The sequence below is a fragment of the Scyliorhinus canicula genome, chromosome 1 (assembly GCF_902713615.1).
Source record: "Scyliorhinus canicula chromosome 1, sScyCan1.1, whole genome shotgun sequence".
Classification (NCBI taxonomy): domain Eukaryota; kingdom Metazoa; phylum Chordata; class Chondrichthyes; order Carcharhiniformes; family Scyliorhinidae; genus Scyliorhinus; species Scyliorhinus canicula.
Window position 1 is genome coordinate 134,991,068 of NC_052146.1, and position 12,893 is coordinate 135,003,960.

Consider the following 12,893-nt stretch of genomic DNA (forward strand, 5'->3'; position numbering starts at 1 on the left):
CTCCATGGCCCACCTTCAAAAGACTCGGGTTGTTTGAGTCTTTCTAACCTCACTTTTAATGGGTTTTGCCAAATTAGTGATCCTTTTGGAGCTATCTGGCCCAATAAAAGGTTTCAAGCTGAGCAAGAAATCTATCTCGTGCAGTGAGGGCACGTTTACTTCTTTGGGCTGATAGTTTGTATCAGTAATTGTTCAACCTTGATATCTAACATCACTGTCTTAAGGCCATATGTCCTTTCTCCCTTGCCAATTTTGAGTGTGATGCGAAGACCGGGCCATGAGATTAACTTTTGATCCGAAATTGACTATAAAATCATATTGAGTTGCCATACATAGATCAACGAAACTAAAATAATTGTCATTTCAACTTGTGAGTAACGTCCAATGCAGTTCCAGTTTTCACAGGATGAGATCTTACTCTTCCACCCCTTATCTCATTATTATTCTTGGTCACTTTCTTTCTCTCACCCTTGAGTGGGGTGATCTGTGCAGAGGGAAAATTCACTTCTTTGTTTTTGGTTTCGATTCCAGTTTTTTCCATAATCTATGGTAACTTGACCGCGATCTCTGAATAATTGGATTGATACCCCTTGCTCTCTGACACTCCCCATTTGCAAATCATCTCACTCAATTATCATTCAAAATGACATCATGCATGGACTTAAAATATTATCCAGCTCTCCAAATTGCCTGTATCCATCTTGTGGATACTCCTCATCAGGTTTACTTGCTACCAGACCCTTACTTGTTATTATCCAAATATTTCATCCTGTCACTTCAATTGTGTTTATTTCGACAGGTATCAGTGTGTTTGATTCTATCCCAATTATTTTATAGTCAGTTTCTCAATGGAATATGTGTCAGTGCCTTGATCACTTAATGATGTTGTTTCACTCTGTTGGCCCCATTGACAATTTCCGGCCATGATGTTTGTCAAGCAGTGTGCATGCATGGGGCCTGCTCTTCAATGCATAATGGAAAGCCTGCCTATTATCACTTCACACGTAATTCATTTGCACACGCACGCGGTGCCCCCAATATCATACCACACATTCTCAAGCCTTTTGTGACCTTATCAAAATATCTCAAAACTGTTGCTAATCTCTCCATGTATGATCTCAATGCCTTAGGTGGTGGCCAGAGTATCAGACTTTACCAAGAGAAAATTTATTGTCATGTGAGAGTACCTTTAAGAAATGGGTGTTTTTTATAGAATAACTGTAGTGGGTGTACCTTTAAGAAATGGGTATTTATTACTGCAGTGATGTCAGAGACAGGGTGGAGCTGGCCTGTCTGTCAGCTTTTTACTTTTGCTTTAGGTTTTTTGCTGCAGGGTGGGTTCGGTTTCATTTTAGTTTTGGAGAAGCTGAAATCACAGCAGGCTGTGTATGAACCTCTGAAAGCTTATACATGTTCATTTGCTGATTTCAATGTGGTAACTGCTCTCAGTAGCGAATGTAAACCTGATCTTTGTGTTAAAAGGGTCTTTTGTCTACTGAATGTTGTTTCGGAAATTGGTAAGGATTATTTGGTGTTGTATTCTTTGGAGTTGTATTTGAATTGATGGTTGCTAAAATGTTCACTGTATGTTTTTAAAAAGGTCAACTTGAGTTCATAGAATAAACATTGTTTTGCTTTAAAAAATACTTTTCCATTTCAGCTGTACCACAACTGTAGAGTGGGCTGTGTGCTCCCCATGCCACAATCTATTAAAAGTTGTGGGTCAGGTGAACTCCATGATACACTTTGGGGTTCTCTAAACCCTGGCTCATAACATTATCAATTTACTAGCCTCCTCTAAAGTGTCCCCTTCATATTAACGACAGACGTTCGTCTACTCTACTTTATTAGCAAAGAATAATACAAATAACAATATAATATAAAAAGAATATAAAACAAGAAGATAACACAAGAATCTCACACTCATCTGCTCGTCAAGGACTCGGGGTCGACGGCAGCTGTGAGATTCAGCTCCTGGCACCTGTCGCGACTCAGGTCCAATGAACGAGCAAAAAGGCTTGATATTTATACAGTGAAGTAAATAAGTCTAAAAGATAAGCAGTTGGGAAATTCAGCAAGATACATGAGAACACCTGAGTCTGGACATCTGGTGCCTTATTTCCAGTAAACATCCTCGCCCTCGAAGGTTGCCAAGTATCCTCACAGCGAGCAGAATGAACCCATCCCTTACACACGCACCATGCTGAAACTATCAAGCTTGTGCAATTCGTAAAACCTCTCAAACATTCAATATGGGAGAGGTCTCACAATGGGTGGGAAGAGGTAAAACCTCACTTTTGGGCCAAGTGAAGGTGCAGGCAATTAATTATTAGCGCACTCTTTGGGGAACCAGGCTCAGCTCAGTTCCCTCAGCTGAGGGAATGTCATGTTTAGATGGAAGCCAGGTACAGGGCCAAGCACTGGCTTTGTCACTCAGGGATAGAGGCTGATCTACCAATAATATACTTAGTAGATGGACTACTGCAATTCGTTCACAGATTCATTGAGGCCTAGATGATGCAGGCTCCAGCCAGCCCTGCCTTTCTATTGACCTTTCTCCAGAAGAGGAGGAACTGGTACAAGTTATCCCATAGTCAGGTAGAGCACCGAAGAGGCAGTGGGGCCTCAAGAAGGTCAGGATGCTGACGACCAGGCAGCAGTGCAATGGTAAGCAATGGCCCAAGCACAGGCAATGCGGCTGCCTACAGATGATCAAAAGGCAACGTCAGAAACAACTTAGGATGTCCTGGAATGTGGTTGCTCACATCTGCCAGTTTCTCCCTGAGGACCTGGGGCCACAAGGCCTTGGATGCAATCCCATGCCGGTGGCATTAAAGGTCACCGCCACCCTAAACTTCTTTGCCAGTGGCTCCTTTCAAGGCTCCGCTGGGCATCTGTGTTCCATCTCTTGGTCAGTGATACACAATGCATCTGGGAGGTGACAAATGACCTCTTCAGGAGAGCGCAACAATTGATCAAATTCTACCTCAATCCAAAAAGCCAGGCTGCCAGAGCTTGCAGTTTTGCAGCAATCGCTGGTTGCTTGCAAGTATAAAGGGTTATTGATTGCCCACATGTGGACTTGGGAGCTACCTGGCAATAGCCAGTCACATTCATCATCAGGAAAGGTCCACTCTTTGAACATGCAGCTGATACATGATCATACGACAAATCTTGCATGTTTGTGCTCGATTCCCAGGGAACTCTCACGATGTCTACATTTTGAAACACCTCCAGGTGCCACAAGTTTTGGAAGGATATCGGCAATTGCAGTGCTGGATTCTTGGGGCAAGGGATACCCAGAAGACCTGGCTGATAGCTCCAGTCTGCCATCTGCAAAGTGCCACTGAGGAATGACACCGATGCTGCACATGCCTCCACAAGGGCCATGAATGAGCAGATGATGGATCTCCTAAAGATGAGGATCAGATGTTTGGACCACTCAGGCAGGGCTCTCTGGTGCTCACCACAGAGTGTGTCCAGGATCATCATTGTTTGCTGCACCCTGTGCAACTTGTGCTACAAAGAAGGGATGCCTTGGCTGAGGGAGACATGGAGGACTGAGAGGTCTCCTCTGATGATAAGACAGGGGACTGTCATGACTACAGCCAAGATTTCATGGAGGCATATGCAGAGGCCATAGCAAGAGTTCAAGGCAACAGACAGGCCTGTGACAATCTGATAGTTAACAGATTTGAGACAGAGTAAGCTGCCAATATATTTCCTTTATTATTTAGTTTTCAACCCTCTGCTGGCTGGCAGGCCGCAGATCCTTTTTGGTAACATATTATACTTTGCTCTCATGCATTTTGATTTATGATAGCTGAATAGAATTGCACAACTTAACATCTGCCCCATTGGTGGTTTGATCTTTTGCACGCACCAAACTGTGCTGATACATAAAGTCCCTGTGCCACATCCACACATTAGAACCTGTACAGCACTCTGTTCTCCCACGACCATAGGTACACGTAAGTAGAAGTGAAAATGTCCCCATGCCTTCACAAAGTCCGTGTGCGTGGCACCTTTGCAAACAACATGAAATGTTACCTCAGCAGGAAACACTCAAGTCACCCTCACACCTCTCCCAATGTGGGGGCACAGATCTTGCAGGGCTCTTTCAGGCAGAACAAGATATATGTGTACACAGGGAGGAGCAGCATGAGAACACCAAGTGCCCCTCGAGATCTCTTCCCCTTGCTGATTAATCAGGGAAGTTTGTGTTCCTTCTCCCCGATTGCCACTTGCTCCTATCCCTTCACATCTTTGTTGTCCTGAAAAGTTTTGGAGTCCATTCAGTGCCTCAGCTGCACAATGAATTGTTGAATCGCAACCTCTCCGGACCCTTCAATTGCAGAGTCTCCGACAGTCTCAGTCCTAGATGGCCTTAGTATTACTGCGAGACTGTGATCCATTATTCAGGACACAGTTAGATCTGTTGATGCTCCACATGGATAGCCTCACAGTCCTCGGCACAGTCAACATACAGGCTCATGGGCGGCACGGTGGCACAGTGGTTAGCATTGCTGCCTACAGCGCTGAGGACCCGGGTTCGAATCCCGGCCCTGGGTCACTGTCTGTGAGGAGTTTGCACATTCTCCCCGTGTCTGCGTGGGTTTCACCCCCACAACCCAAAGATGTGCAGGGTAGGTGGATTGGCCATGCTAAATTGCCCCTTAATTGGAAAAATTAATTGGATATTCTAAATTTATAAAAAAAAAACATACAGGCTCATTCTACACACTCTCACCTCATAGAATAATGCCCGGTCCTTCAACGAAGTCCCGTGCACTTTTGTTGCAATACCTTTATGTAAGGTCTAATGCAGGGTCATGACCTGCAGGTAGGTCATGAGTGGGTATCGGGAGGATCGCAAAGCGATCAGTTGTACTGTTCCCGTGGTGGTCTCGTTCGCAGTACAAGGGGCCAACAGCATGCACCAGCTTTCTCAATGAACGTACACATTTAAAAAAAATAAATTTAGAGTACCCAATTCTTTTCTTTTTCCAATTAAGGGGCAATTTAGCATGGCCAACCCTGCACATCTTTGGGTTGTGGGGGGAGACCCATGCCCACACGGGAAAATGTGCAAACGCCACATGGGAGACCCCTGGCCGGGATTGACCCCAGGTCCTCAGGGCGAAATTCTCCGCCCCCCACGACGGGTCGGAGAATAGCGGGAGGGCCTTCCCGACATTTTTCCCGCCCTCCCGCTATTCTCCCCCACCCCCCGCCCAACTCCCGGCCCGAATCGCTGCCGCCGTTTTTTTACGGCTGGCAGCGATTCACAGCTGTTCGATGGGCCGAAGTCCCAGCCCTTTACGCCGTTTTTACGAACGGCAAACACACCTGGTCTGGCCGTTCGTAAAAACGGAGTCACAAACTCGCTTTTTATAACCATGGCACCGATTGGCACGGCAGTACCACGGCCGTGCCAAGGGTGCCATGGGCCCGCGATCGGTGGGCACCGATCGCGGGCAGCGGGCCCGATGCCCGCGCACTATTTGTCCTTCCGCCGCCCCGCAGTATCCATTCGCGGGGCGGCTGAGGGGCATCCCGGCCCGCGCTTGCGCGGGTTTCGCGCAAATACGCGATGACGTCATCCGCGCATGCGCGGGTTGGAGTCTTCCAATCCGCGCATGCGCGGCTGACGTCATATGACGCGTCAGCCGGCGCTAACTCCGGCAAGCGGGCTTAACGAAATTCGTTAAGCCCGTGATGCCGGAGCTTGCGGCGTCGGGCTGCTAGCCCCGACCGGGGACCAGAATCGGTTCCCGGTCGGGAAGGGGCGCGCTGGCGTCAAACCCAGGCGGGTTTGACGCCAGCCTTACGATTTCTCCCGTTTTGGGAGAATCGCGCCCTCAGTGCCTTGAGGTATCAATGCTAACCAATGCACCCCCTCCCTGTACGTACACTACATGTCAAGTACCCTGCTGTTGTTGTGGTGCCAAATCACGGAGCAGTGTTCTTTCCATTTTCCAGCTACTGGCAAGCAAGGCAAGCAAACTGCAAAGTTGAATGGTTTTCTTAAAAGTAAGAAAGGCATGAGAGACTTAAATAAGCTGTTTACCTATTGGACAGGGTGTCACAACAGAATCTGCAGAGAGAGCTGCTCAGCAGATTCCAGGGCAGGACAGAGCAGTGCCAGTGTTAGCTCTGTACAGAGATCTCGGGCCTCTGGTTAACAGCCTACAAAGAAGAAACTTAACTCGGGAACAAAGCAGTATAAAGATGATTTCTTGAGGCATGGTTTAGGCACAATTGTGTCAATGCAAATAAAGATGTAAAGCCCATGTGCATTATATGCAGGGAAGTACTGGCAAATGAGAGGAGAAGTTTCAGGTTTTAAAAGCGAAGCAGTGAGTGAAAAAATCATTTTGTTGTTGAGACCCCAGAGCCAGTTATTAATTTAGAACTGACTCCAAATTGGGCAGCACGGTATCTCCAGGATCCCAAGTTCGATTCATGCTTGGGTCACTGTCTGTGCGGAGTCTGCACGTTCTCCCCGTGTCTGCGTGGGTTTCCTCTGGGTGCTCCGGTTTCCTCCCAAAAGTCCTGAAAGACATGCTTGTTAGGTGAATTAGACATTCTGAATTCTCCCTCTGTGTACCAGAACAGGCACCATAGTGTGGCGACTAGGGGATTTTCACAGTAACTTCATTGCATTGTTAATGTAAGCCTACTTGTGACAATAATAAAGATTATTATCAGCCGGAGCTGACCTGCAGTACCACATTTACAACATGCCAAAAGCCCATAAGACTGTCAGCATTCTGTGCCATCTCCCAGGAGTATCCAGTGCTGAGTAAAATACGCATATATTGCTGTTGCCCTTCATGGCAACCTACATGTGCTAGGTTGGATTTTCCGTTATCATAAACATGAAGATTGCACAAAGGAACTGGCTGGAATCTGCACCAGACCTGTGCATTGCCCTCTCCTCTTTCGAACTTGATTGGCGTGTGATCGTGAGGATCAAGCAGGTTCCCCTTGCGCAGAAAAAGCTAAGTGAACGTGGCGTGTGTCACCAAGGCTGGCCAGAATGGGTTTCGAAGGTTGGCTGCCATGAGTGAGGAAGTCCGCCGCCGAGGGTCCCGAAGGTCGGCCAGTTAGCAAAAGCGGGTCCCGGGAAACAAAGTTTGTAAAACACTGGTCTAAGGCACCCATTGAATAGGAAGTGAGCAGGTCAAACAAATCTCCTTGTGAGGTCTCACAAAGGTTTCGGTCAATTACACATGCCTCTTTAACCCTCACTACCCTATGGGGGAGGTGGTGGCATGGTGGTATTGTCATTGGGCTAGCAATCCAGAGACCAAGGAATGCTTTGGGGATCCAGGTTCAAATCCCACCATGGCGGAATGGTGACATTTGAATTCAATAAAAAATTTGGAATTAAAAGTTTACTGAAGACCAAAAAACAATTGTCGCGATGCCCCCTTAGAGAAGGAAAGCTGCCATCCTGGTTTGGTCCACAGGTTGACTCAAATGTCCTCTGAAATAAATGCTGACCCATCCAGTGATGCCCACATCTAATGATATCTCTCTTGCAGTCACTTACCCATTACCTCCTTACTTGCAGCTTTCAACTGCATGTTAGCTCCGAATGACAAATCAGCAAGGATGCCCAAACATGTAGGGAAGCCTCTGGTTTTCTATTCTTAAAAGCATAACGTTTCAACCTTAAAACTGTATCTCCTGTGTTCCTTGCCACTCATGTTTAACTGCTCGAGTACTCCTTGATGCTTGATCCACATCTCACATCAGGGCAACAGCAGGAGGTGCAATGACCTTGTTACAGTGCTCAGAAAATGATGAGCTGCAGGCCATGGATGGCATGATATGTGTCCAGGCTGCACAAATGACAGCCAATGATTAATCATGCAAGTGTGAGATCACTGTGTATTCACTATGCTGATAATGTGAGAGAAGTGGATCTATAGGATTTAATTATTGAGCTTTGATAAGGGACCAAATTTCACTCCCTTAAATTCTCGAAAACATTGAAGCAACCACGAGGTGTGAATGCAGGACACTGCCAAACTAAGCCAGTTAATATATATTTGCAAGTGCCAAAAATGGTTGTATACCCATGCTACCTATGTGCCTACAAAATGTCTTTATTGTTCTTTTTCTATTATTAATTTTAGGTGCCTTGCTGGTGGTCCTCCTCCCTGTGGGTGCCCAATGATACTTCCCTGAGGAGAAGGGTCACTGTAGGATGGTCAATGTGCCTCATCAATCTCTCAGCTAGTTACTGGCGAGTGCGACAGGGTGCAGCCCCAAGTACAAATCTGGCAGCTGTTGTGGGTTTTTCTGGGATGGGTCTCCAAGATGCTGTCACCCTTTCCACGGAGGCAGCCAAGCACTCGCATGTCAGAGCAACAACATCAGACAGAATGTGAATGTGCCTTCAGTCCAGTTTGTTCATGGTCTCTGTATCTCTGCCTGTTGTGTCCCTGCCTGTATCTGCATCGCCAAAGGCCTCTTACGGCCGAGTCCAGAGGCTCATCACCTGCATGGGGCTGAGCAGGGGCCTGGTCTCCAGCAGTCCTCCGAGTGTCAGAGACCTCGGATGTCACTTCCTCTGCCAGCTGTGGATCCAGAATGTGATCCCAATCCAAATCTAGAACATGGACCCACCGAGATGAATGTAGCTGCGCTGGTAGAGGGCGCAGGTGAATACTGTGTCAGTGGATCCTCTGAGGCTTCAGAGGCATCAATCTCGGGGTGAGGCTGAGGCTGGTTCTGTGGGTAGTCTCTGTTCTTTGCTTACCCAGTATCTTGCTGATACCTGGAATGGAGAAAAGAAAGATTTAGTGGATGTCTAAGCAGGCTCCCTGGTTAGAGCAATGTCTGACTCTGTCGGTGAATCTGACAGATGCAGACTGGAGGCATCCTCACTGCTGCCTTGGAGAGTCTTATCTCACCTTTAGCCCAGGAATGGTCTTGCTCCTCCTTGGCCCCCTCCTCGAATGGGATGAGGATTCAAATATGGGCGGGCTGTCACTGATCTTGGCCCAATACCCTCCTGTCATGCGGGTTCTTGTCCTGCAGACAGACAGAAGGATTGATTGCCATCCTGATAGGTGCGTGAGCTGTTTAGGTGCGTGCGGCCTACACCAGCTCCTGAGGCCTTCCCAGTAAGTGATTAATAAGCAGGATGTACTGCAACTGATACAACATTGAGAGCATGAAGTGCCTGCCACACATTCAGTGCACATGTCCCATCAGCAACTCAAATTCCTGTCTGACATCTCTGCACATTCACACACTTACACTGCCTGGTGACCCTAGGAGTGTATCTTTGCAGTGAGTAGGTGGTGCCACTTACCTTGTGGAGTGCAGCAGGTCATTCATCCCTTTTCTACACTCCTGGGCAGTTCTCCTTTGGGCCCCATGGGTGCTAACCTCTGCTGCCACATCCACCCAGGATGCTGTGGTCAGACGGGAGGGCATCCTGCTGCCACCCCTGGGAAATAGGACCTCCCTTTCACGACGGCCTGGAGATGAATCTATAGGGAGTCTTTGCTAAATGTGGGGTCACTTGTTATCTGCTCTGCAACATTCTGGTGGATACAGAATTTGGAATTTTGGGCCTGAGTGAGTGAATGATGTCCCCGGGTGCCCTTTAAATGAAGTTCCAGGACCTTTGACCCTTTGAGGTAATGGTGGAATGACAACCTCCTGCGGACCCCACTGCCAGATTCATCATGCCCCTTGTGGATGCACATGTCATGAGCTGAACAATGAAAAATTGCACATGTCCAGCCCTCCCCGTCTCCCAATGAAAATCATTCTTAATTCTCCTCCTGCCACCAAACTTATTCTCCAAAATGGAAGATTCCCCTGCAAACTTTCATCATCTCATTACATTTTCAAAATTTGTAACAGCTACTCAGAAATCAGAACAGGATTGATAGCTACCTGCAAAATGACGGGGCTGAATAAAACAGTGTGAGCAGGGGAGGGGGGGGGGGGGGCATGGAGTGGGCAGCTCAGTTCACGACTCCCTGCCTGCCCCCCCCCCCCCCCCCCCCCCCCCCCACACCTCACTGGCCATTGGAAGGAATGTCAACTGTAAGGATCCTCCTGGTTTATTAAGCCTGGTTTCCCTTGTGTATTCCCTTTATTTTCTGTGATTCTTTGCTTTTTTAACTTTTGCTTTGATTTGATTTATTATTGTCACGTGTATTTGTATACAGTGAGAAGTCTTGTTTCTAGCATGCTGTGCAAACAATGCATACCGTACATAGGGAAGGAAGGAGAGATTGTAGAATATAATGTTACAGTCATAGCTAGGGTGTGGAGAAAAGATTAACTTAATACGAGGTAGGTCCATTCAAAAGTCTGATGGCAGCAGGGAAGAAGCTGTTCTTGAGTCGGTTGGCACGTGACTTCAAATTTTTGTATCTTTTTCCTGACGGAAGAAGGTGGAAGAGAGTATGTCCGGGTGCGTGGGGTCCTTAATTATGCTGGCTGCCTTTCCGAGGCAGCAGGAATTGTCGACAGTCAATGGATTGGAGGCTGGTTTGCATAGATACATAGAAGATAGGAGCAGGAGGAGGCCTTTTGGCCCTTAGAGCCTGCTCCGCCATTTATCACAATCATGGCTGATCATCCAACTCAATAGCCTAATCCTGCTTTCTCCCCATAGCTTTTGATCCCATTCTCCCCAAGTGTTAAATCTAGCCGCCTCTTGAATATATTCAATGTTTTAGCATCAACTACGCCCATTGGTAATGAAGTCTATAGGCTCACCACTCTTTGGGTGAAGAAATGTCTCCTTATATCTGTCCGAAATGGTTTACCCTGTTAAAATGTTATAAGTCTCTATGAGATCCCCTCTCATTCTTTTGAACTGATGCATGATGGATTGGGCTACATTCATGACCTTTTGTACTATTCTGCGGTCTTGGGCAGAGCTGGATCCATGCCAAGCTGTGATACAACCAGAAAGAATGCTTTCTATGGTGCATCTGTAAATGTTGCTGAGAGTCGTAGCTGACATGCCAAATTTCCTTAGTTTTCTGAGAAAGTAGAGTCATTGGTGGGCTTTCTTTACTATAGTGTCGGCATGGGGTGGGGGGGGGGGGGGGGGGGAGGGCCAGGACAGGTTGAAACTTGAAGCTCTCGACCCTTTCTACTTCGCTCTCATTGATGGGGGCATGTTCTCCACTACACTTCCTGAAGTTGATGACAATCTCCTTCGTTTTGTTGACATTCAGGGAGAGATTACTGTCGTTGCACCAGTTCACCAGATTCTCTATCTCTTTTTTAAAAATAAATTTAGAGTACCCAATTCATTTTTTCCAATTAAGGAGCAATTTAGCGTGGCCAATCCACCTAGCCTGCTCATCTTTCGATTGGGGGGGGCGAAACCCAAGCAAACACGGGGAAAACGTGCAAATTCCACACGGACAGTGACCCAGAACCGGGATCGAACCTGGGACCTCGAGCCGTGAGGCAGCAGGGCTACTATAGCCATCTCAGATGGCCACCTGCAAAGGACCATGGGAATTATGGCCAACCCAGGACTCAGACAGACTCAGAGCTTGTGTGTGTATTTGCAACTCAGATAGCTAGATGCGATCGAAACCCCCGCTCGTTTGCATTCTAATGGCCCATTTCCCCAGAACAATAGGACTGCGCTCAAGAAACCGATACAGCCACAGACTGATCGGCGCCACCCCCTTTACTCAGGGAGCTCAAACAGCCAAGGTCAATGACCTTTGAGGACACAACCAGCCATCACGTCATATTGGGCAAAATCGAAGGCAGTAATCGAAGCCTGTCGAATTATTGGGTCCAAGTTAAGGACCGCCCCAAAGAGCGCAAAATCCCAGAGGGATAAGAAGAGACACGGCCATGTGCTCGGTCTCTCTTGGATCCGGCCTATGCCAACCTAAGTGCTGCATAACGACCAGACAGACAAGTTCAAGACCAACGATCGCTACCAGATGGATGAGCCAGCAGAAACAGAGCCACTTCTTCCACCCAGCCACGCAAGATCCGGACAAAGGCCTTGTTCATCTGCATAGAGCTGGTTGCCCTGAAGTTAAGTATAGGTCATTGTAGTTGTTAGGTGTAGTTTAACTTGTAGTGTTTTGTATTGCATGTCGAAGTAATCCTTGTGTGTAAATAAACCATCTTTGAACTTGAACTGACTAACTGGTTGTGGGGTCCTTTGATCGATATCTGGTAAAGCCTTGTGGTGGTATCATTTGATACCTGGTGACTCTAAAGAGCATCATTATTAATTGGCAACATTATTAGCGACTCTGGTGCCGATTGGCAACACTACCCACTGCGCAATCGTGCTGCCCTCAAATTCTCTATCTCATTCCTGTACTCTGTCTTGTTATTGTTTGAGATCCGACCGACTACGGTGGTGTCATCAGCAAATTTGAAAACGAGTTGGAGGAGAATTTGGCCACACAGTCATAGGTGTACAAGGATTATGGTTGGGGGCTAAGGACACAGCCTTGTGGGCCACTGGTGTTGAGAATGATTGTGGAGGAGGTGTTGTTGCCTATCTTTATCGATTGTGGCCTGTAGGTTAGGAAGTTCAGGATCTAGTCGCAGAGGGAGGAGCTGAGGCCCAGGCCATGGAGTTTGGAGATGAGTTTCATAGGAATGATGGTGTTGAAGGCTGAGCTGTAGTCGATAAGTAGGAGTCTGACATAGGTGTCTTTGTTATCTAGGTGTTCCAGGGTAAAGTGCAGGGCCATGGAGATGGCATCTGCTGTGGACCTGTTGTGGCGGTAGGCGAAATGTAGTGGATCAAGGCAATCTGGGTGGCTGGAGTTGATTCGTGCCATGATACCAATCATTTAAAGGGCAGCACTGTAGCACAGCGAATAGCATTGTAGTTTCACAGCGCCAGGGACCCAGGT